This window comes from Tachypleus tridentatus, chromosome 4, assembly GCF_004210375.1.
Source record: "Tachypleus tridentatus isolate NWPU-2018 chromosome 4, ASM421037v1, whole genome shotgun sequence".
In the NCBI taxonomy this organism is placed as follows: Eukaryota; Metazoa; Arthropoda; class Merostomata; order Xiphosura; family Limulidae; genus Tachypleus; species Tachypleus tridentatus.
In genome coordinates this window covers 83,653,069-83,679,936 of record NC_134828.1, presented here as the reverse complement: position 1 = coordinate 83,679,936, position 26,868 = coordinate 83,653,069, and the positions used below count along the sequence as shown (strand labels likewise).

General features: G+C 35.0%; 1 pseudogene across 1 annotated transcript in view; it reads right to left on the bottom strand.

Moving 5' to 3' along the window:
- The window catches only part of LOC143249581 (mitogen-activated protein kinase kinase kinase 1-like), a 79,420-nt pseudogene that overhangs the window by 12,495 nt on the left and 40,057 nt on the right, over positions 1-26,868 (bottom strand). Inside the window, exons 12-18 of the transcript XR_013027842.1 lie at positions 26,293-26,547; positions 20,149-20,270; positions 11,932-12,023; positions 11,501-11,751; positions 8,270-9,202; positions 6,467-6,606; positions 1,531-1,828 (exon numbers count right to left, since the gene is read on the bottom strand). The product of XR_013027842.1 is annotated as a mitogen-activated protein kinase kinase kinase 1-like (transcript). The remainder of the gene's footprint in view (positions 1-1,530; positions 1,829-6,466; positions 6,607-8,269; positions 9,203-11,500; positions 11,752-11,931; positions 12,024-20,148; positions 20,271-26,292; positions 26,548-26,868) is intronic.

Here is a 26,868-nt window from a genome sequence, read left to right as displayed (position 1 = left end):
CGTGGTCATAAACAGAAGGGCTCTTCACCCAATTTGCCTATACATAAATAAAAATGCCACCTTGATGCAATGGAACTGTCAAGGTTTACATTCTAATCTGGATGGCACAGGGTGGGAGGAAGTAATCAGTGCTTTATGTCTTACCTTACAGGAATGCCTGGCATGGCCTTGTGGGTTAAGGAGTTCAACTCGTAAACTAAGGGTCACGGGTTTGAATCCTCATCGCACCATACATTCTTACCTTTTCAGCTGTGGGGGCATTATGAATGATGATGAATTCCACTGTTTGTTGGTGAAAGAGTAGCCCAAGAGTTGGTGGTGGGTGGTGATGACTAGCACAGATAGCCTGCATGTAGCTTTGTGTGAAATTCAAAAAATAAACTTATCTTTACAAGAAACATTTCTGAAACCTGCCGATACAGTTATCTTTCAGCAGTTTTCTTTGTACAGAAATGACGGGCTGTGTGATGGACGAGTGCATGGAGGGGTGGCACTGTTGGTTAATCAGCATTTGCCCACCCTGTCTTTGCCACTCAACACTAAATTTTCTGTGTTCACTACTGTGTTGTATGCCAATTCTCTTGCTCCATGTCATGTAGAAGCTATATAGTACTTTGACTGTACTATTTACATTAACCCTGTTAGCTCTATAGGCCCTAGAATTCCTTAATCTTAGTACTTGCCCTGTTCTCATCAATATTCAACAACACCTAGCCCAATTTTCTCTATCTTCTATTTCTGTTCAGTTTTTTCATACAGTTCATGTTGGCATTTGCAAGAATAAGCTCACTGATGTTGCAGCTGAGTCCATCTGCTCTGGTGGCATCATGGCTATGCCTGTCCCACACTTGGGCCATGTTCCTGTATTCAAGGCTTGATTTTGTGCCTGTTGGCAGTCAACTTGGGGTGAGCAATGTTATAACAAGCTTTTCCAGTTTAAACAAACTGTTGCTCTCTGGCCATCCTGTTTCCATAAGGATCATAAGTTGTTTTGGCTAAGCTATGCATCACTGGTCATTCATCAATTTCTTTTATATAGTACAGACTCTCCAATGTGAAGCTTTTGTCACAATAATCCATATTTAAATGTTGTATTGTCTTTACAACCATGAGTGGTAACACCATTTTTGACAGTTTCAACAGGTTTAATGTTGATGTTGTCGGCAATGGTGACAGTTTTGGCTTTTGGTTTAGTTTTTTTGCTATTAAAATGTTTTTCACGTGAGTTTGTTTCGTATCACAAAAGAGCAACCAGTGTATCATTAAATATAAATCCTTAACTAGAAAACAAGTGATAGAAGCTGGACAAAAATGAAATGATAAAGATAATACTGCTTTAATAGGATTTAGGATTAAGGGTTAGTTATACATTTCAATGTATTTCCTGCATGAGAAACTGAAATACCTAGGGAATTTTCTTTATATCATTTTCCAAAATATTTAACTACCATTCTGTGAACATTTAGATACAATCACAACTAGGATGCTTTAAAAGCTTTAATAATTATTTATAGAAATTCTAAGATATACCTGCCATCCATTCAATGAAAACGTTATAACAGGCCCCCTGACAGATGGCTCCTAGGATGCGGAGGACATTTGGATGACAAAGTTTGGACATCATTGAAATTTCCTTATTAATATCCTCAACTGCTTTCTCTTGTTCTTGTTCTAACTTACGAGAGAAGGGCACTTGTTTGACAGCCATCAGTGCCCCCGTCTTTATGTCACGTGCTTGGTAACAGTAACTAAAAGCTCCTCTTCCAAGTAATGGTCCTTTCTTCCAGTGTAAGTCTTCTGTGTAGACTCCTGTATGTTTTTGGATGTCCTATCAGTTAGATAAAGAACACCATAAAAGGTTTAAGAAGGGCACTATATATACTGTAGGGTATATATGAAATAAAGTATATCCTATGATACATACTTACGATGTCTTGCATATTTCAGGTTGTGGTTAGGTATCAAAATTGTCCAGGAAATTAAGTATGTTACAGAATATAACACATACAGACATATAATTTATAAGGTATGGTGATAAATTTTAATATTAAAAAACACCCAATACCCAAGTATAAGGTTAAAATTGAAATTGTTTTGGAGAAAAACAATAGGTACTAGATAGCTCTTGCTCCAAGTTTACTCTCTTAAATTGCTAATGTTTTTCATCCTCATTTATTTGTATCAAACTTATTAAACAATAAGTACTAAATAGTTGTAGTTTTTTTATATATTTAATAATTGCTTGGCTTTACAGAGTGATGTTGATGATCTAGGGTAATGATATAAGGATGAGATCATAGGCCTTAAATCTGATTCTACCATCATTAATGGTATTCTCTGTTGTGGCCTTGTTTATGGAATGTTGCTCTGTATTGTAGCTTTCGGGGCAGAAGCGTTTTTCATCACAGAATGAGGTCAATGTTGTAACCTCTGCTTTAAATAATTGTTAAAGTTCATGAATAACAGTTTCAAAGGGCCCATATGAACAACTCTGAAGCACTTCCAGTTTTAAGTATGGATTCCTGTTTTGTGGAGGAACAGCAATATTACTTGGAAGTTTAATGGTTTTCCTTGTGGGTACAGTGGTGCCAGAGCATTAGCCTGATAGCATGCAGAATTCACCTTGGCATTTTCTTAATTTTTTGAATTACATGTTTGATTTATCATTATGACTATAAACTGCAATTGTCCTAGATTCTTTATACCTTTTACAATACATTTTGGACTATTTTTGGACTATTGTGAGACAATGTATTTGTTTGTTATGCCAAATACCACCCATGAAATTTTTAACAGCTATGCTCTGTGAGTAGCTTGTGAAGACTACTCATGTTGCCTCTGTAGACCAAACTTTAGGTGAATTATGATGCTTACAGTTTCAAGGGAGGTTCCACTTTAATATAATGTTTAGGGAAAACAAGGAACATATTGATCGATTTTGCCTATTCCATCTTTTAAACTAAAATTATTTTGAAAGTCTTAAAGGCAGCTTTGATCATTCATATAGTCATAAAGCTTTCTCCTAAACACTTAAATTTACTGCCTCCACAACATATGAAGATAATCCATTACAGAGGCCAACCACAGTATGAAAAAATAAAACTTAGATGATTTCTTCCTTGCCAAAATGTATGTGTCCTATAGTCCTACTTTTCTCACCATAATATATGAGAAAGATGATGCATCAACATTATCAGATCCTTTTAAATCTAGATCTGTCGTCATATGACAAACACTCCTATAAATCAATATAGTAATTCTCCTATTAACCCTTTCCAGCAAACCAATCTCTTTCATCAGGTAAGGAGCCAACATTAAACAAATGCTCCAAATGTGGCTTAATGAATGACCTATACAATAAAATTATAATTTCTTTCAAACTGTTTAATATTTCCATAGATGCAATGTAAAATCCTATTTTTTCTACCACTAGCAACAGTACACAAACTGCTTGGATGGCTTAAGAGACTGAACAATTATACAAAGATCCCTTTTTCATGATTCTTTAAGGCTATTCACATCCAAATTATGATACTATACATGCATTATCTTGCATTTATTATAATTAAAATCCATCTGCCACTTATTTTTCCAACTCACTAAATGATCTGCATCCTTTTGTAAATTGGCAGCATCTTTATAATTAACAACACACAAGGCCTTAATATCATCTGCACATTAAGTAATTTATTAACCATTCTTTCATCTATATCATTGATGTAAATCAAAAAGTTAAGGTCCTAAGATTGAGCCCTGAGGTAGATTACTTTTGACGTAAATCCAGTTTGACTGACTTCCACTTAACAACCCTTTACTTTCTTCCATCCAGCTAACTTATCCTCCAAATTGATGGTGATAATTAGTTTTATAAGCCTTTATGTGACAACTTGTCAAAAGCTTTCTGAAAATCCAGATATAATAAAATCACCTTTACCTTCATCTAAATAAGCTGTAGCCTTTTCAAAGGTAAGATATTCCCTTGGTGAAATCATGTTGATTTTTTCAGTAAAAGTTAAAACTTTTGTTAAATGACTTTGCTAAACATCTTGTGCTAGATGTATAGCATATAATTACTGGGATAATTTTTATTACCATCCTTGAAAAGAGGAGTGATATTAGCTAACTTCCAATCCTTTGGCACCAGCCCATTATTCAAGGATTAACAAGACTGTAGCAAGCAGCTCATATATCTAATCCTTAACCACCTTAAAAATCCTTTAGGAAATATCTGACCCAGGAGCCTTATGTTTTTAAACTTTCAAATTTATTTCTTAAGTTCAGAAATAATGCACTGATATTGTTCAACCCTGCCTCCATCTATCAACTGTAAACCTTCACTAGCAAAAACTGAAGAAGAATTTAATAACCTAGCCATTTCAGTCATCACATACAAGCCTACTTTATCATCCTTCAAGGATCATACCACCATCCTAACATTTGGTTTATCCTTAGTGTAATTAAAAATCCTTACTGTTAAGTTTTACATTTTCAGGTAACATTTTTTCATACATTCCAGTTCAATTAAATCAAAATCCTCCATTCCTACCAGTGCCCTAAAGTCAGTTTTATTTCTTCCATTACAATGGTGACAATTAAGCCTATCCTTAGAATTACTTCTATACTAATTTCTATGATGAACTTTCCTCATTCTTGTTTATTGCATTTACTTTATCACGGTCCTCACCAATTCTGTAACAAATGAGTTAACAGTCTTTGTAAGCAAGCCAGATCCTACCCTATTTAACTGTAAACTATTCATTCCAAAAAGTTCCCTTTTCCCTTTCAACTGATCCTACAAGTCCAACCAGCTTAATCTGGTCATCTTTACATATTCAACTAAGCATAGCATTTACCCCAACTAACCTGCTCATAATTTCATCCCCACAATTAATTCTTGGACTTTTTCTTTAAATGCCTTTATAAGCCCCTTGTACTTAATTATCTCCTGACCTACCTTTCCCTACATCAATAGCCCCTATGTGCATAACAAAAACTGCATCATTGCTAGCTCCTTTATATCTTTCTTTGCTAGTAATATCATCCATTAATCTAATTCTTTTATTCCTTTTCACTCCACATGCCTTGTCAAGGAATAATCTATAACCTTCTTAAATATATCATCCATATTCTTTTCTGAGCCTTTTGTTTTCTTTCTTTCCATTAGTTCCTGATCTGCACAAGCAAGGGCTGAAATATGTTGCTTAACATAATAGGCTCATTACAATTAAATCCACTATTTTGTTTTAGTCCTAGTAGCACTATAATTTCCTGAAAGCTATGTTTAGCTGATGTATCCCTTGGAAGTAAGTTTTAACTCCTCTTGAAATCATACTGCAATTTCCCACAATTTCTCTATCTATTGCTTCTGCTTTAATTATGACATCCTTCATTTTGTCTTCATAACTAGTACTAACGTCTTTTAAAGGTACATATCGATCCCAACTTCCCAAATAAATCATGCTCATTGCACTTGCCACAACTAATAAAGTGTGAATGCTCAATTCCAACACTTGTTTAAACCATTGTATATGTAGCCTGGGCATAAAAACTCTGCACTAAACGTAAATACCAGTAACCTATTGTCAGCACTTAAGCCTAACATTTTAGTTTTTATCATTACTTTGTTTGCACTAAAGTAATTTAATTTAAATTTAGAGAAGTGACTAATAATTAGTCCTTATCTGATGTTTATGTAATAATGTTATAATTAATAGCAATAATACAATTTATTTAGCCTGATTTATGACCTATTGGATCTAGAAAAAGTCAAGTAAACAAGATAATCCTTAAATCACAAAAAGACAGTTAACTAGTCTTTAGATTGTTTTTGTTTAAATTAATGCATTTAATCTGCTTTACAATTTACCAATAAAAAAATTACAGGTAAGCCTAAAAGCTGTTTTCTCGAGGTTTCTTCTGGTTACAGGATGTTAAACTTTTTCCACCATAACTTTAGTGTGTGACTGCTAGCTAGTCCCAATTTGTTTTTAATCTGCTGATGCCAATTCCATGTCTTGCATACTTTTATAAACATCAGATGGAGAACTTCATATTGGAAGTCCTATAATGTTACCTTCCAAGAGTGAATTTTAGACACCACCCACAATTGCAAGTCAAAATACTTCTACTACATTTCATCAACAAGGTTGCAGCTTAAAATTGAACCTATGTATTTATAGGTAATGGGAATAAGTATGGGCAAATTGTGAACAATTCTGTACCTCAATGATTTTTTTTTTTTTTTACATATTGAAATACTTACATATTTGGGATCAACATCCAACTTTTGTATAAAATATAAATTTTTATAAAAATACACCTGCAGTTACACCTAAAAAGTAAAATTACTAATAGATATCTCTAGACTACAGACAAAGTGATGAACAAAATCTCCTATGTAGGCTCTTCATAAGTAATTCTAAGGTAGTGGTTTCCCTAAAAAAAAATCAACCAGATGGGTACTTACATTTGTGTGAAATTCAATGATTACTTTATCTACTGGGCTATTTTTGTCGCATTCAGATATAAATTCCTTTGCTTCTATTCCTTTACCAAGTTCTAATATTTTCTTACTGAGATAAAACCCACCACTACTCACTGGTAAGCCTACAGAAAAAAAGAAATGAAATTAATAATTCTTTGTATTCTTAAGTTATGTTCCCCTAACAAATGACTTGCAAAATTTCCTTACAACAAAAAATAAAGAAAACTGGATTTATTTTAGGAAAAATGTGTGTACTAGTAATATTAAATGGTCATGCTTAAAGAAAAATACTTTTAAAATTTGATAAGTAACAAATAATGTTTGAGTTAATTATATTAAACAGCTTATTTGTGCAAGATAGAAAATTAAATTTCAAATGCCTAAATTTTTGGCTTGACATTCATGTCCAGAGTGTCACTTGCCTGATGAAGAGCTTGTACTCAATACATCAATTCTGTAGTTACCTAAAAGGTTAGTTCATAAAACTGGTAAAATTCAGGAAAAAAAAAAAGAAAAATGGTAGTGTCACATTTTGGGTGACTTAAATGCTTAAGTTTCAAAGCATTTATGTACTACTGTTTAATCAGATTGGTTGCAATAGTCAGTTTTTCAACTACTGTTTTCCTTTAATTTGGTTATGCTTCTTCTAAAAACATTGACTTTTATCACTTTTATTCTGAATTTATTTTTAATTAGTTGTATAAATAATAAAAGTAACAAATATCTTTATTTCAAACACAATATGGAAGCTATAATACTTGTTTTATATCTTAAAGTGTGTATAGTCTCAACTGAATAGATTCATCATTGTTTGTACTTGATATTACTATCATATTCAGGAGGATGCCTCCATTATCCACCACTCCAACAGTTTGGAAATGGACCATGGAAAAGACCTTTGTACTCCACTGGAAAAAGGAGTAGAATGTGGTGGAGAGTCCAGAAAAATGTTAAAACTGCAGACTGCAATGGGTGACCCTGAAACCCCAATTCTGAAAAGCAGACCACTTCTTATTTATTCAATTTAAGGAATGATAGGGATGAACAGCAATCCCTTTACCAATGAAATTCATGAGTGAGTACAGTCCAACACACATACATATTTCAAGGAAAAGTTTAATAATTTTTGTTTTGCATATTAAATTACAGTTGATGGTCTACCACATGAACCATCAGGATTAAAGTCCCAAGCACATACATGTCTAGGTGAAAGTTAAGTTTTATAGTTTTGTGATGACCTACCTCGGCAACCAAACTTTGCTTTTTAAATTTAGTTTTACATAAAGACCTCATCTTTGGCTAACGTTAATATTACAAGAATAAATGCAGTGACTCACATACATGATTAATGTTACACTTAAAGATTTCTAGATGAAGTCAAAATAACAATTAAAACCATTGGCAGAAGCTTAATGAAGCTATTAAATAGTCTAGAAACTTAAGTGAAACCTGTTTTCCAGTACTTGATACTCACTTCTGTAATGAACAGACTATCTCTCCCAAACATTTAATACTGCAAGGAATAATTTCAAAACATGTCTCCATAATGCTTCATATGAATAATACCTTTCTCAGTCTTCCAATCTTTCATTATATGTTCAAAAATTGAGAAACATAATGCATAAATACTAGCAACTGTTAGAATAGAAACAAACTATGAGAATAGCAATAATTAAATATAAAACAAATACAAAACAGTATAGCTAAATAAGTCCTAATTAGCATGAAACGATTACATTCCTCCTTAAGAAAATCTACAAAATGTAAAGAAAATATTTTACAAACCTTGAGATGTAGCCACCATTGATGGTGTAGTCATAGGTGTGGTTGGTGTAGTGACTTCAGATTGAAAGGACACAGGTGTACAAGAATTTGGTGTTATATTAGTTGATAATAAAGTTGGAGAAAGATCTATCAAGTCCCTAGGAACATTTTGATGTGATTTAGAGAGAGAGGTGAAGGTGGTTGATTTGTTCGTAGAATGGCCATAAGATCCTGTAAACTTAATTGTTTGTTCACATTCACAAGTTCCACTATATACAAAAGAACAGGTGACAGGAACCAGGGTAGGTGGTTCAGAAGCTTTAGGTGTTGTTGAATTTAGCTGAAGATCCCCTTTAATGTGGTGCAATGGAGATCCATCAACTAAAGTGTTACTGGTGGTATTAGGTATTGGTAAATACCTAGGTCTTGGTAGTTTATATGTTGACCTTTTTGTACTGTCTTTAACTGAAAATAGAGATTGACATCGGGATAAGGGGAAAAACTATATACATTCTCACAGGATTTCCGAGTTCTTAAAGGACTATGGGACACGCTTTTAACTATTTTCTGAAAAGATGAAACATTGGAGGATAGGTGCTGGTCTTCTTCAAAAACTAATTTGTTTGTCACTAAAGTTCTTTCTTGCTGAATGTTTAAATCAGGTAAACTACTCCATTTTCCCCAAAGCATCTTTTGTTTCCTAGAGGTTTTAGAAGTGGTAGATAACACAGAACTACTCAAATAAGTACCATACATTTCCTTCTTGCACCCAAAATTAGTATTCAGAACAACAACTCGTAATTTCTTGCGCAAATGTTGCTGAAGATTTGGGTTCACACGTGAAAGCATCTGGCACACTTGAGAGAAAATGGGGGAAATTTGAAGACATAACTGAGCACCTGTGAGGAAGACTTGTTCAGCTACCCTCACAACTGTAATATGGGGGTGATGGAACTGTAGGAATAATAAGCAAAAGTTAATTTTGCTACTATGACAACGTGCATATAGTAAATTACTTTCTAACATAAAGTACAATAACATTTGCTTTGTATTCTTTTGGGAATTCAATTGATAAACAAACTGTTTATAGTTCAACACTATTTCATTTAGCTTTCATGCAAGAATACATGTTTTAGAACTAGTTAAAACATGAAATCTCACCTATAAACATGTACAAAGTTCTCAATCCAAGTGAACCTGAAATAGAATTACTAATCAACTGATAAACGTATTTCAACTTGCTCTCAATCATGCTTCCATACAGCTCCTTTTATTAAACTTTTTCAAAACTTTTTTTTTGCATTAAATAGAAATGTTTTCCTTCCTCTAATGAACTTAAAAGTATTTATTGTTTAGTTCTCAAATTAGAGCAAATATTGATGAAAGCTAGCAAGTAATCATATTATAATGGAATGCTTGCTTACATGATACTAGAAAAAGTTTATATGATGTGAAGTCCCTAGCTTTACTAATATTTATTCTCTGTGCATGTAGATTTGCAAAAGAGGTTGTGATTTTCCCATCATGGCATACTTTATTCTTCATTCTTAGGGTGAAGATATGGTGGCAGGAATATCTCGTGCATGGATCTAATGCATCGGTGTCATCTGTATAAATATAACAATAATTGTTGTATGTCCATGTAAATACTTTGCAGGGTATGGATGGATCTTCACTTGGTCAATGGGGAAAAACACATTTTCAATTTTTCATTTTACTGTTTTTGACTTTTTGCTGAGTTTTTTTTCACTACTACTTTGCCCTTGTCAATGGATTTTCCCAGACTTAGCATAAAGGTTTGTTGAGTCCACCAGGAGATACATGCACACTTATGGCTTCACATTTTGTGTTTGGCTCTTTTTTCAAATTATATACAAGGGAAATAACTTTTCATGTCCAAAGATGACCTTTCATCAATCATGAATTTACGTAACATCTGTCCAGGTCATAGGTACCCCAGCTAGTATTATGTAATGTATTCCATATTATAAAATGTTATGCATGGTAAAGCACTTTAGTGCAAAAGTTCATCATATTTCTTAAACACAGTGCTCACATGAAACTCTCCAACAGATGATGGCTATAACTCAAAAGGTGAGTAACGTAAAGTGTTAAACTTTTACCTTTTCAAACATAATTAAAAATCATAATTATATTTATCAGTTTGTCACAAAATTTAGAAATCTTGCCTCGTATCTTTTTTAATTTATTACTCATTTAATACTTGTGTATATCTCTAACACAAGGTTATAACTGTAATCTAATTATTTTATTAACAAATCATTGTTAAAAACAGCAGTAAGATTATCAGTTATTTTGAATCACCACTCATTAGTACATTTCACTTGTGTCAAGTACCTGACTGATTTATCAGGTGAATACTTAGAACTTGGGAGTACAGAGATGTAATTATATCAGGGTTAGTTTGTGTGGTGTGACTGCAAATAGCTCTTCTATTTCACTTTGTAAGTTGACAACTGCTTAGCTCACACCCAAACAAAAAATTTGGCTTTAGCAGTCCTTACACTGTAAAATTTCAGACAATGAATGAGTGCAAGTACGTGATGTAGTCAGACGTTTCTGTAATGAGGGTAAGATAACAGTATGTTATAACAATGTAACATGCTGCTTTTTCACTTCAATAGACAAGAACTCTTCTAAGGTGCTAAATGTGACAGTTTAAAAGGGTATGTTATTCAGCTCTGGTTTCTGACACCAGTGATTTCAGTTATCTTTTACTGGCCAGCACAGTTGTTAGATTTCAAACTGATCTCTCTGAGGTGTATTTGAGTATTGCACTCATTAATGCAAAATATTGTAAATATTTGTGTACTGAGGATGTATTATACTCCCCTCAGAAAATTGTATACAATAAAACAAAACATCTGGGATCTTATTCAGCCTATGCTATAATGACTGGAGAAAAGTGTGGTTTAATCAGATTAAAGTTGTAAATAAAAGTTAAGTCTTTAATTATATTGATTACTCCCCCCCAAGGGGAAAAATCAATTTTATTTTGAAGAAAAACAATATCTGTACTTAAAGAACAGTGGTTTGTTTTATCTTGTCAATAATGTAGGAAATAATCTAAAATGTAACTACATGTATAGATAAAGTTTGTCAATTGAGAAACTTGTGATTTCAGATTAGTTTTTTTGTGTAACAAAAGCTGTGCACATTTAAATTGTCAAATGTACACTTTAATTACTGATCAATTTACTAAATTTTAAAAACTATATTAATGACACTCACCACATTCACTGCAAATTCCAAAGTGGAGATCAAAAGTTCACAATTTTTCATTCTTAAGTTGCACTTTCTGTCAAATTGGTTCCTCAGTTCTTCACAGTATGGCAAGAACTCCTGAGGAAACTCGTCCATTAAACGTTTACTCACAAGAAGCCTACCTAAGGCCCACTGCCAGGACCTAGGAACACTATATGATGGTGATGTCTCAAGAATACATTTCAAAACAAAAGGAACTCCTCCTAGACTTTTGTGATCTGGAAGAGTTTTATTTGACATTGCTTTTCTTATTACTGCATAAAATGATAAGTTATTATAAAAAGAATAAATTCATTTCTACTTCTAACAAATTTCCTTCATAAAGTGGGATTATGTTGAACCAATTATTTATTTAATAAAGCATAAAGCTAAAGATAAAGTCTATTACTTAATCTCACCTGAAATGTGAGTGTGAGTGCTCACTGCCAAAGCTCCTGCTTGACCTCTTCCCAACTCCATAATGGTTGCTATACTGAGCTGCCTTGTTTTCCTTTGAAAGAGAGAGAACAATGTGGGTAAAAAAAAAAAAAACACATACAAAATTAATAACTTTAACATAAAATAAGAGGTTTATAATAAATATAAAAAACATCTTTAAAGAAATTCCAAAATTTCTATTAATCTGATAAACAACATAATTCATGGAATCTGAACAAACAGAAAACAAAATTAGCATTGAGCAATTTTTAATATTCATTTAGAAGTATAGAAAGAATAGATTATAGTGGAATGTATGATAAAATATGCAGCATACATATTTAATAAATATTTTTATAAAAACTATATTTAAGCCTTTCTCTGTAATAAGTATAAATATTGCACTTTAAAAATAATGACTTAAGTCAACACCTTGTATCACTCATTCCCTTTGCCCCTTGAGATGGATTCCTGTATGTGGTGAAGAGTACCTTGCAGGAGAAGTTCTATATCTTCACTTTACCTTCTCTGGGATTTGAATGTGCACCCACATATTTGTAATACATAGTGACTGATAAAGTTGAGGATCCTGGATTTCAAATGGTATCTGGGGTGCTGCAACACACTTTAAGATGGCTCCTCCAGGACCAGCCAGCTGGTCCAGTTGGGCTAGAGCCAACTGAGTACAAATGAATGTTCTCAGTGGGTGTTGTGGACATTTTGTCTGGTGCTTGGGTATAGTGCTCACAAATTCATGGCATTTCTGCAATGTCCTTATTTTGCACTGTAGTGCTTCCCCTTGTAGGATCCCATGGCAGGTGGAGTCAGTGAGCACTGAATCTTTTCCATATTAATATGAATTTCTCAAACCTTGGAAAAAATAAAAATGAAACAATAGTTCACTCAAAAGCGACTACTACGTTTAGAAGACCCTGATCTCATGTCCCCACCTCCTACTGTTTCTGCACCTCATTTTCTCACCATTCATTATTTCCTTGAATGAGAAACCATTAGGACAGGTGTCTGTTTTTCATTGAAAGATTTAGAGGGTCTTGCTGGCTCTCTAACGTCAGTAATGAAGCTCTATTCTAGAGAAATCTTCATGGAAACATCTACATTTAAACACAGTGAACTCCTCATGACTTCAAAAGCTATTAGGGGTATACCTATTCAGGTTACTTCCCATGTGACTAACTCCTTCCAGAGGAGTCATTGAGAAGAACTTGCAGAACATCTCTGTCAGATTCTCACTGGTTTCTGTGATGAGATGTATCTGTACTCAAAGATGGAGTTATGCTGCTCACTCACCTTTTGATTTTGATGTTTACATGTACACTTCCCTCTATCAAGGCAGACTATATCAATTTAAAGTATGGTTATATATTCCTAACCCTCTGAAATATTTCCATTTTCAGTGGATTGGTCATTTGAAGACATCTTGTTATGGTTTTTTGATGTGTGTTCTGTATGGTGTAAAAGACCATGTTGCATACAAGTGTCAACTGGATCCTCACTGTGTTAACTGTAATGGTTCACATCCCTCTTATTTTTGCTTTATTCCTAAATGGGTAGAAGAGAAAAAGGTAAAATACGTAAACTGTCAATAACATTTCTTACACCAAGGCTCAGAACTTATTGTCCACTACTCCATCTCTGACATAAGTTGCTGCATTACATTCCACTGCTACATGGGTGTGCAAACAGACCTTTCCATGCCTCCTTCAGAGTCTGATGCCTTCTGTGGGTAAAATAGATGACCAGTCAATGTCTACTCCTTCCTCTGTTCCCACCATTGCATTCAGTCACTGCTCAAGTTCACCTTCTTTGAGCCAGAAATGCAAAACAATTATTCATGCTCTCAGTAACTGGAATCAGTTTCTGACAAATCTCACCACTTGATCCAGGACAGAATCCACAGAGTTTAACAAACTTCTTTCTAGCACAAAAAATGGCATGGTTGCAATCAGAAGGATTCTCTACCCAGTTCTTCTCCACCTAAATAAAAATGGCCACTTTGATATAGTGGAACTTTAGAGGTTTCCATTCTAATCTGAATGACATTAAGGCATTGACTGATTGCTATCCTCCCATGTCTCTCTTTATAGAAAACATTTCTGAAACTTGGCAGTTTTTTCAATCCCAGAATGACATTGTCTGATGGATAAGTATGTGGAAGGGTGCCACTGCTGGATTGACCAGCATGTACCCACCTTGTCTATGCTACTTGATACACCCTTGGAGAGTGTAACTGTTCTTATCTTCTTGGGTCATACCACAACTGTTTGTCCTTTCTACTTGTCACCCAGAGAGACTTATGAACAGTCAGACCTTGATGATCTTATTGAACAGTTATCTTTAATATTTTCATGAATCTAGTAAATATTTTACTGTTATTAATTTGTCTATCTGTTCCCCTTCATTTTACTTTTGTTTTTCTTGAAAACCTGACAGTGATCCATGGTGCAGTGATGAATTTCCTAGTTTTGACAGAGATTGACAATGGTTGATATGACCGAGTGTTAGGGTGGAAACTGGAGCAGGCTAATTGGCTATCTTTCACCTGTTTCAAACTCAATGCAGCTGTTGTTAGTCTGTCTGCCATCTAGAATGACTGCATCATTTAAGCAGCTGTATCTTCCACTCCCTAAACCTTGGAGAATCAGAGATTCTCCTTGGTTTCTCCATCCAGGGAGTTTCTGCACTAAGACATATCTCCACTCTCAAAGATGGAATTGCTATGGCTCCCACCCATCCTACTTTCGTTCTTGCTCTAAGTGGTTGGAAGAAAAAAGAGGTGCAGCATTTGAAAGTGATTCAAAACATTACTTACCCTGAGGATTGAAAGTCGCTGTCCACCACTTCATCTCGGACGTATGTTGCTGCACTTTGTTCCACAACTACAGTGGGAGTGCAGACGGATCTCTGTGCCTTCAAAAGAATCATTCTCAAACCAAATGAAAAGTCTTCTGACCTCCATGCTTAAAGTTGACCAATCAACTTCAACATCCATCTCTGTCCCTAACATACATTCCAGCAAACCCCAAGTTCCACTTCCTTTGGTTCTGGGTGTGGGCATTTTCTTAAGTACATCATCATCTTCCACCCCAAAATGCAAAATGATTGTTCATTCACATCCTCAGTCACTGAAATCCTCTTCCAACAGCAAAGACCTGTCCAATCGACCCAGGGCAGGATCCATGGAGGTCGATAGACCTCCCTCGAATTAAAACAAAGAAAAAAGACATCATCACTCAATTTGCCTACACAAATAAAAATGTCCACCTTGATACAATGGAACTGTCAAGGTGTACATTCTAATCTGTATGACACCAAAGCACTGATTGCTTCCTGCTATACTGTATGTCTTTCCTTACAGGAAACATTTCAGAAACCTACTAATACAGTTACCTTTTAGCAGTTTCCTCTGTCTTTTATTGCTACTGATCTCAGTTTTGTTTCTTTTCACTATTCTTCTACTTTTCATGGAGGGTTGACAATAATTCATGAGGCAGTGATCATTCTCCTATAATTTTGAGAGACTGGTCATGGTCGATGCCATCTGACCTGCATTCCTTGGTGATCAAGCAAACTGGTCCTCTTTCATTGCTCTCACAGAACTTAATCCTGCCATCGTCCTGTAAGACATCAGTAGACAACTGTGTGACAGCAGTAACTGACTGTATTGTACAGGCAGCTGCTCAATGTATTCATGGAAACCTTGATACATTTTCCAGGATATCCTCATCCATGGTGAAATCCTGCCTGCCACATGGCATGGAAGACTCAAAAATAGGCCATGGATACTTTTTCTGGTATCCCACACTCTTGCACCATATCGCTTCCAGCAGGCCCAGGCACATGCTCAGTGGGTAAGATGTGGAAGTCAGAAGGACTCTTGGATTAAGTTCACAACCAGCATATCTTCTACCACCAGTTCTAAAGTCATATGGGACAAGATTCACAAGGTCAGTGGGCAATATAATTCTGTTTCCCTCTTGATCTTGCTTTCTGATGGCCATACATGGACTATGGTTCTGTATTCAAGGGTTTGCTCTGTGCCAGCCGACTTGGCGTGAGTAGCATGAAAACAAGCTTTTCCAAATAAAACCCTCTATTGGACTTTGGGTCATCTTGCTTCTGTAAGGATTTGAAAGAGAAAGTTGTTTTTAAATATCATTTTCTTTTATCTGGGACTGATGCACCAATGTGTAGTCTATGTAACACTCAGGTCACAGTAAGTACATTTGAAACGTATTCTGTCCCAAGGTTTATCCGTAAGGTTTGTTATTGGCAATGGTGACACTGTTGACCTTAGAAATGTTTTTAAAGGCCATTAATCTTTTTAATACTATTTAAGTTTATTAATTTGTACACTATACCTTTTTTAGTGTGATTCCCTTTTAAGAATCAAAGTATATCTAGTTTGATTTGAAATTAGAAAATGGCTGTAATGTCAAATAACTCAACCAGGACTGGAAAGGCCAACTTCAGGTGACTGACAGTGCTTTTTGAACTTACCTGTTAGTCTTCCTGGCAAGTTGTGATAATTACAGTTATGCTACAGAAAGTCCTTTACAACTTGTATTACTGTAGTTTTTTTCTTACTGCTATAGCCTAGATGTAAAAATTAGGTTTAATGCTATTTGTTTTTAATTCAAAAATTTAACTTTGTTTATTTTTACCTTAATTTTAACTTTTTACCAGATGTTTAGTGCAGATAGCCTAGTTGCTTTGCATTAAAAACACCAAACCAACCCTAAACCTCGGGACATTTCCCACAGTATCCAGAAGGCACAGAAACTGGCTTGGGATATCTTTCCATATGAATCCTGCTCTTTCCAACTTTATTGCTTTCCAGTGGATCCATGCCCATGCTCAGTAGGACAGATGTCAAAACTGAAAGGAATCTTGGATTACGTTCACAACTAGCATCTCTTATACCACCATTTCCAAAGTCATAAGGTACAGGATTCAGAAGATCAATGAGACTTATGCTTCCCATCACCTTTCCACATTTCTTTCTAATGGCCAGGAAGTTGCTGATGTAGAGAGAATCATCAATGCTTGGAGATATTTTCTCATCTTTGCAACACTTCTCTTTCTTAACCAACCTTCTTGGCTATGAAGTCTAGAGCAGTGACTACCTCTTTTCTTTTAGACCAACTGTCTACTAGCCTTTTACGAGGTCTGTTCAAAAAATACACGGACTGTTTCAATTGCGCGGTTCCAGTTGGTTCCAGGGAATTCGCTTGGTGTCGCTAGGTTTGCACAGATCAGTTGATTACGATGCAATTTTCCGATTGCAGATATCTTCATTTGTGTATTAGCTACGCGGTTTTAAGTGAAGTGCAATTTTTTCGTTTAGCGGACTTCAGAATGAATGACCTGAAGGAGCAACGACTTGCTGTGAAATTTTGTGTTAAACTTGGAAAATCTGCGACTGAAACTTTTGCTATGCTTAACACGGCTTACGGTGATGTTGCTATGAAGCGTATGGCATGTTTCAAGTGGCATGAACGTTTTAAGGATGGTCGACAATCCATTGAAGATGATGAGCATCCTGGATGTCCTACCACGTCAACCGACGACCAACACGTCGACAAAATCAACACCCTGGTGTGGGCAAATCGACGTCTGACTGTCAGGGAGCTTGCTGAAGAGTGTGGGATATCAGTTGGATCTTGTTACGAGATTTTGACCGAAAAATTGAAGATGCACCGCGTTGCTGCAAAATTTGTGCCACGCCTGATGATGGACGAACAAAAAGCCCATTGCGTCTAGGTTTGTCAGGAACTGCTTGATTGTTCAGAAGATGATGAAAACTTCTTGTCAAGGATCATAACAGGTGATGAATCATGGGTTTTTGGTTATGACATTGAAATGAAGGTCCAATTGTCCCAGTGGATGGGTGAAACATGCCCCAGACCCAAAAAAGCTCGCCAAGTTCGATCCAAGGTCAAGGTGATGCTGACAGTTTTCTTCGATGCTAAGGGTGTTGTTCACCACGAGTACATCCCTGAAGGCTCCACAGTGAACCAGACTTACTACATTGAAGTTCTAAAACGTCTGAGGGACGCCATCCGTCGCAAAAGGCCAGAAATGTGGAGGAGTGGTGCCTGGTTTTTCCATCACGACAACGCTCCAGCCCATTCAGCCCTCAGCACTCGTGAGTTTTTGGCCAAACACTCGATCACTGTTCTTCCCCACCCCCCTACTCACCTGACCTTGCTCCTTGCAATTTTTTCTTGTTCCCGAAACTCAAAAGACCCTTGAAAGGAAGAAGATTTGAGACGATTCCCAGATTAAGGCAAATGCGACAAAGGAGCTGGAGGACATTACAAAAGAAGCGTACCAGGACTGTTTGAACAAGTGGAAACACCGTTGGGATAAGTGTGTGCATTGGGGAGGAGAGTACTTTGAAGGGGTCCCAGACTTGTAACTTCTAAATAAAGTACATTTTGTTTTATGACGTCAGTCCGCATATTTTTTTTAACAGACCTCGTATATACGTGTTGGTTTGCCTTTTTACTATCTGTTTGGCACTAATAACTGCCAAACAACCAACCTTTTGGCTTTGGCACAGCTGGATAAATTGGATCTGTCATTGGATGGGAAGTTGCTGTCTCAAATGATCAGCTCATCCTGCCATGGATTATACTCATCTCCATTGAGGGAGGCAGATACTCCTGACTGGAAGTACCAACTACTCTTTGAAGAACACATTTCAAGCCATTCTTCTGGTTTCATTTGTATAGATGGTTTAAAATCAGGTGACTAATGAAGGCTATTTCTCTTTCCCTGGATCACACACAAGTTATGCAGTACATTAATTGTTGCAGTTATGCTGAATCTCTTAGCTCTCTACTGGCCCTGGTATCACTTCACATTCATTTGCATCCTGTTTACCTCAATATTAAAGAAGGAATGGCCCAATTTGCTTTATAATATATTTCCATACAGTTTTTCTGTATACCTGGCCATATAGTTATTCATGGAAATGATCTTGCTGTAGTACTGTGACAGCCATGCCTGTACCATATGTGGACTTAAGGTCCTTTATTCAAGGCTCTGATACAAGCCAGTTTGGCAGTCAACTTGGAGTGAGCAGTGTCACAGGTTTTTTCACATCAAACCTTCTGCTGCTCTTTTGGCTGTCTTGTTTCTGTAAGGAAAGGAAGGAGGAATTTGTCCTGGCAAGACAACATATTTGTTACATTTTTTTAAACCTATAATTTCCTTTTATTGCATACTGATCCACTTTTGTGTCACTGAAGTCACAATAGCCCACATTTTACTGTCATGCCACCATTATGACTGCAAGCAACAGCAGCACCTTTTTGGACATATCTCCTAAAAGTTTATACCTGGCAGTATTGACACTGTCCAACTTGATTGTTTTTATTTTGTAATGAGTCAATACCTCTTTTCAATTCTATTTGAATATTTTATCTGAATTTAGATATTTAGTTTTAAGTCTTTATTTTTACATCTAATAAAATTTTATTTAAGATTTTTACCAGTTGTTTGGTTCCAATAGCCTAGTTGCTTTGTACTAAAAGTACCAAACAACAACACTCACTTTGTGTGGATTTTAATACAAGAAAATAATTTATTATTAAAATATTTTTTTTAAATTTAAGTTTAATTCCTTGTGGTAGACACAACAGCAAGCTCAGTGTGACTTTGCTCTCAAATAAACAAACAAACTTGTGTATTTATGTCCTTTATTTTTTATACATAAATACAGATATCCTCTGTCAGAAAACATGTCAATGTATATATAATTTTATATATAAAAATTATCATTAGGAAAACTGATCCTTGTTTCATAAAACAAACATTAATACATTAGAGTACAAGTTAATAATCACTGTATGAGACTATAACTAAATTTTTCTCAAGTTTTAAAAATTGATTTCAACTGTGCCCTTGGTAACTTTCTAAAAGTTTTCATTTTCAAGAATTGTTAAATAATACAACATTCAGACATTCTTTACTCTATCATTTGTATGGAATTATAATTTTAATTTATGATTGATGCACAGCTTATTCTGGCTACAGACAAGTGCAACATTTATATATTTGCAAACAAAACTACTTTTACTTTTTACAGTAGACTTCAAAAGTTCTTCCTAAAGCGACTTTCAGCTAATGATCCATTTGTGTAAATATGCTTAAATCTCAAATAAAATTCTTACCTGTTACTGTCTGCACATTTTAGCAGTATTGCCTTTACAACAGGTTCCACCATGTTTTGAAGCCATCTTATTGTTTCCTCACTTTTACACTCACTGTAGGCCAAAATAGCTCGCAAACATCGCTAAACAAGAAGTAAACTTATTTAAAAGGCCATTTTACAGTTTCAGAATCATATCCTGCAACAAATTATTAGTATATTAGGATTTGAGAATCAAATGTTACAGTCAATCATTAATATGTTAGCATGTATGGATTAGACTGTGTAATAAATCAATAGTATATTAGGATTAAAGATTCATATTTTGCAACAAATTATTAGTACATTTTGATTTACAAATTTTAAAGATGTTTCTAGTATCTGAGAAGATATTTAGGAGGTAGTTCATAGAAATACTTAACAGTACTATCGATTTAAAGTAAGTAATTAGTAATAGACAGGATTTTGATGAAATACAACAGTGGCTACAAACATTGCCCATTTAAAAATACCTTTAAGATGTCTGAACATTAACAATATTTCATAGTACTGGCTGAATAAAAAAAAAAAAAATATTGTTCTTACAAAGAAAATCAAAATCTCACTTTTTCAAATAATTTTCATCTGAGTAAATAAGTGACTTTTCCATGAATATGTACAGGAAAAAATGACAAAACTTGTTGCTGAAATTATTTCACAGAACTCTTTGTCTGGGTCCCAGTAATTCCTTTCATATACTGAAAGGCATATTAGTAGCAATAAAATCCCTCCATTCACATGGATGTATGTTTTAGTTTTCAAATACTTTTATGCAATCTCCAGTCTGATTTACATAAAATGGATGATGCACTATTTAGGACATATAATAATATTTGAGGGGTTGGTAGAGATCCTGATGAGTAATAAAATCTTGTGGGGCATACATGTTCCCTACACTTGTTTATTGCTGGTGCACAAACATATAGCTAATAAGAAGGAAATAAACTTAAATCAACTTTATAAAGACATGTAGGGATCAGTCTAGCTATAGGGCTTGTTTTTACCAAATTAATTTTTTTTCAGTATATCTACTTTAGTATCACACTTGCATATAATATTCTAGTTGCACATTTTCTTGTAACTAATATATGACTGATTTAAGGTTCCATTTGGACAATACACTATAGAGTAAGGCTGACAAAACAGTATATACTAGTAATACAAAATATAATTAATAAGGCACTTTTATTTAAAGAAAATCAGATTTCAGAATAGTAACACATGAAAAATATTTGCAAATATATTTTCTCATTTCTCTGTAATTTTTATTTACATTCTGAAAGTACACCAATCACTGTTAGATGTTACTTTGTTGGCATTGTGACTCTTTTTATGCTGTTCTCAATTTTCCTGTACAAGCTTCTAACTGATACAAATTACATGGTCCTTTAATGTGCTTAACCATGCAATCGTTTTTTCAACATAACCTAAAACTGCTGTAAACAGCATGGAATAAATTCCCTCCATCCACATGGATCATATGTTTAATTCCCACATTCTTTTATGCAATCTTCAGTCTTAACTACATTTGCTTCTTCAGAGAACTGTGTAAACTGAACAACTTTCACTGGATGTGTGTGCTGCACTCACAAAAGCACTAACATGGGGAAAAAAGTAGCCTGAAGTTATTTTCCTACACTGGAAATGTAGTTTGGACAGGTACTTACTTCCATTTATAAATTTAGCTAGCTATTCTTGTTTGGTGGTGCCCTTTATTTGCAAAAATCCATTAATTCACCTGATTTAAATTATTCTTGCATGCAAATTATCATGGGAAAAATCTCCACCAGTAGTAGTGCTACACATGTACATAACTCGCATGACTCCCTCTATGCTATTCTACTTATCACTTAAAGATTTGGCAGAAATGTAAGTACTAGTTGGTAGTGAGGAGGAAGGGTGGGAAGTGTGAGTGAAAGTACTTGTTGGAAATACATTTTTGGAGTAAGAAAATTGTAACATTGTACCTTATTTCTCACATACATGGATAGAAATCCACACTGAATAGGAGGAGGGACTAGTCCAAGGGAGAAAGTAGAAGCATCTGAAAGACACCCCAATGAGAGGAACCTAAAATAGGAGAATTATGTGGGACCACACCAAAAAATATTTTTCAGCCTCCTAATAAAATAACATAAATAAATAAGGAAAACTTAGTCTTTCAGATGAGTGAATGATGGCCCTGTGTAGAAAATGGTACCCTCACAAAGAAGAAACAACTATCCAAAGCAGATAATGGGAGATGTATTCTTAGTACTCTGCAGACGAAGGGGTTGAGATACACGTAAGAGGTAAGGTGCTTGATTAAAGTGAAAGCACCAGGAATTGATTGAGGAGACAAATAATAAAAGGTCAATTGAATTGCAAGTCAAACCCAATGGGTAAGGGAGGCATCAACAAATGAACAGAGGTGGTACAAGAGAAAGAAATCGAAAGAAACCGTGAAAGATGTAGGTTAGTATTAGTGATCCAGACCAAAAATAACATATCGAGCTGAGCAAAGAAAACCAGACTTGTGCCTGGCAGGAAGGATCAGTTAGAAAACCCTGACACAGAGTGATAAGGATGACCAAAATCTCCTTCAAAAGAAGACTGACAGAATGAGAAATACTAAAGTTATAAACTGGATGTAATCCTGTCTGAATGTACCAACAGTCAGAGTGAGTGGATGAAGAACTGGAGACCAAAAGTAGAAGAGGAAAATTGGAATCAAGAAATGAGCCAAATGCTTCTCACAGAGGAGAATCCCACAGAAGGCAGAGCCACTGAAACTTCAAGAATAAAAAGGCCACTCCTTTGGAGAAAGGATGTATGGACAGAAAAGGCAATTTGCAGTTAGGACGAAAGCACCTGGAACACAATGTTGGGAGATTTAGGTCAAACGTGTGTGTTCAAAAAGGGAGATCCATTGTTCACCACAAAAGGAACAAGAACAAGTACCCTTGGTAACATTATATGCTCTCACCATTTAATAGTCAGAATGAAATATGATTAGTCAAGTCTGGACAAGAAGAGGAAAGGGAACTGAAGCATGTTGGACTGCTGGAAGTGCCAGGGTGTTAACATAAGACCTTTCATTCATAGACCATTGCCCTGAAGCCTTCTACTGACTGACACATGCCTCCAACTTTGAAGGTGAGCATGAAGAAAGAGAAACAAATCCAGATACAGTGGAGGAAGTAGTAAAACCAAAGATGTGAAGGGATATGTTCAACCATCACATATATTCAAAGAAGGAAGGAACAGAGTTGAAGAATTGAAAGAAACCCTAGCAAAAGACCACAGCTCATGCAGAATCTCTTAAAATGATTGCAAATATGTCAGACCCAAAGGAGGAAGTGCTTTCATGGAAGGTATATCCCCTAAAGATATTAGAATCTCACTAGCAGTAAGATAGTTAACTCTGATAGACTGGATAGTCCTAATGGAAATGGGTGTTCACTCAAATAAACAAGATTGTAAGGTAAGTAACAGGAGAAACTTAATCAACTGGAAAAATCCAACAATCCAAGCTGCTTATGTAAGAAGCAGAGGAGTATGTTGTGACCACACCCATTCTAAAGGAACTAACCAAAGCATGATCCCTCAAAATGTCAAAGTGGGATAAAATACAGGGCATTTAATGAAAGATATAAAGAATTGAAACAAGTCTGAAGAGCAAGGCATAAAACTAATACTAAATCACGTGTGAAAAACCTACTATAACATCCTGAGAAATGTGTTCCATGAGCATTTTCAGTCTTGCAGAAATTGCCCACCCAATTGCAATCACACACTAAAGTAGGGAAGAACCAAGAAATTATTGAAGTGGGCCTGGTCAATCCAGAACTCCAATCAGCATCAAGCATAAATGACAAATGAACAAACCCATAGGTAGGACAGGTAAAGAATGGGAATGTACCAGGCATGGAACATGAATAAAGATGGTAATTGTTTAGAATGAAACAGAAGAGCAACCCCAAAAAGGAGTAGAGTATTTGTAATATTGTATGTCATACTTAATGCACAGGGGTAACTCAAAAAAAAAAAAAGAGATGGGTGGAGAAAAAGAGACATATTTAAGTCTCTATTAGACCCTATTAGAAGTGGATGGTAAACAAACAGCACTAGGCAGTGTCTTATCCCAAAAGCAAAGTAGGCTTGTGTAGAGGAGGTATCCCACAAAAATCCCCTAGATGTAAGTGGAACACTTAAAGGGAGTTTAAGGTAGATATTTCCTGTAGGAGAGTTAATAGGGTAAGACAACTTTGAATACTAGGATTGGCAGAGACCCCCTCCCCCCTATACAGATGACAAAGATTCTAAGAACACAGAATCAAGAATAAAATCTAGCTGATGGTAAGCTAAGGCAAAATGAAACAAAGTGTGTGTAGGGCAAGGTATGCAAGGGCTCTCTCAGTATAGAGACAAAATTGCTCGTCATGAAGGAGGAAATTATCTTGTAAAACATATCTACAACAGGCTGTGGTAGACCCAGCAACTTCCATGGTATATTAAAATGAAGTAGTCAATGTAATGTAAATTTAGGTTAAAATGTAGTGAAATAAATATGCATTAGCTGTTATGTGTAGAAGAAAAGATATTTAATCTAAATGGGCTCCCCTTAATATGAACTACAAATAAGCCACAAATAACAAATTTGTTAACTCTAATCAGAATGTGTAGGACAAAGTATATCACTAAGCTCTTTATTCAAAAACCCTCACAATAAGTATATACAATATGGAGAGAAATTTGTTTGGTGCCAGGAGTCCAAACAAATAAAATTAATATGAAGAATAAAATATAAATAATAAAGAAAATGTAGATGTTATACTGTAAAATTAAGTGTGTATTGACAATAACATACCTATGAGATGTGATGTTTTAAAGAAAACACAATCTAGATAACTCAGATTTGCAGTATACCAGTAGGATGAATTACATGTAATCTTAAAATAACAAAGACCCATGTTAAGCCTAATCTAACATTATAGGATAAAGGATACAACTAAGCTCTAACTTCAAATCTGAACTTGACCATCTGACTAAAGTGATGTTATTGAACCCACATAATTACAGATAATAATATCAACAGAAAAAATATTCAAAATTCATTGCAATATATAGCATCTTATCTTTCCAAAGTTGGTGAACCGTATTTCTAAATGTGTGGGTCCCCAAACTCAAGCTGAGGCCCAGTGAGGTCAGCTCACTGTACAAGCAGTCTCCTAATGAAGTAAATTGATGATTCCCTCGTCAAGGATGACCATCTGAAGCATGCTTAAATGTGCTAATAGAAGATATAAACTTCAAAGAAGTAAGTCATATTCAAACATAACTATGTTTGCAGAAAGAAACAAATTTGTAATGAAGTATTACGTTCTATAACTAGGTAGAAATATAAAATAGTTACACTTGGAATAAGTTACAAATATCACTATTGCATAACACATACTAAACTTGTTTAGAGAAACTCACACAAAAACAGAGAAGAACTTACTGAGAGAACAAATTAAAAGTCTGAATATGAAAACTATCAATCACAAAGTGACAGTTAGGTAGAATAGCATACAGGGAGTTGCCTGAGCCATGTAGGTGTATGACATTACTATTGGTGGGGATTTGTCACAAGATACTTTACATGCAAGAATCAGTTAAACTACGTGAATTGAGGGGTGTATGGGACTGTAAAGCTTGTCGAATGCACAAACATTTTGCAAATATAGAGGACAGCACTGGACAATAGTAATGCATGTGAACAGAAATAAAGCACTACGATGAAAATGCACCTGACAGTTTTATTCTGTTTTACAGATATTTGTGCTTTATGATAGGTTACTTTCCTTTATTTTTTAAAAAATTAGTTAGAAAACGTATAATATTAGAGAGTAGTAATACTTAACAAAATGTTACTTATAATTGGGCATAGATAAGTCACTTTGAAGAAAACCATGGTAATTTTGAAAATTTATGGTAAATATTAGCTTTAATAACAAAGTAAGATTGACTATTGCAAGTTATAAATGTATTGTATTAGAGTAACAGCATTAAACTGAATAGAAGAATTCAGTAACACATATTACTACAGTGAAAGTTATTGGTGTATTAAAAAATAACATTCTGCTGCAAGCAACAAAGCACTCACCAGACAGACCACATACACCTTGTACACAGGATCAGATATCATACTGGTTAGAATGTTACAGCATGTCATCACTGTTATTTCAGACCAGCAACTGTGGCCCTCAGAATTTTCTCCAAGAAAAGTTCCACCTGGGTCAGGGTTTTCTTGGCTTAATGCCAAGTGGGACTTAACTTCTTGAGTCAACCTCCGTACAGCTGTTTCCCGAACTGTCCAGCTGTCTGACATCAGGCAACAAACAAGCTCCTGTCCAAAAATCTACAACATGTGTTTGTGTATTAAAACCTTCAACATATCACAAAATTAAAACAAAACAAAACCTGTTAATACTTCATTGGTTAACTGGGTAAGAATAAGTTATAAATTGAATAAATCCTGATTTGGATATCAAGGCTCAGATAATTTCAAAGTCTCTTTTGCTGATCACTTAGGTTTAATATGCATGTTTGGTTATCTTCAAAGTTTGATAAATGTCTTGTGTGCTTTATGGTTATGGCTTCAGTATAAAATTATTCTGTGAAAAACTTCATCAAGCAAATAACTTATTTTTGTCATTAAAAGAGCTTTCAATGATAGAAA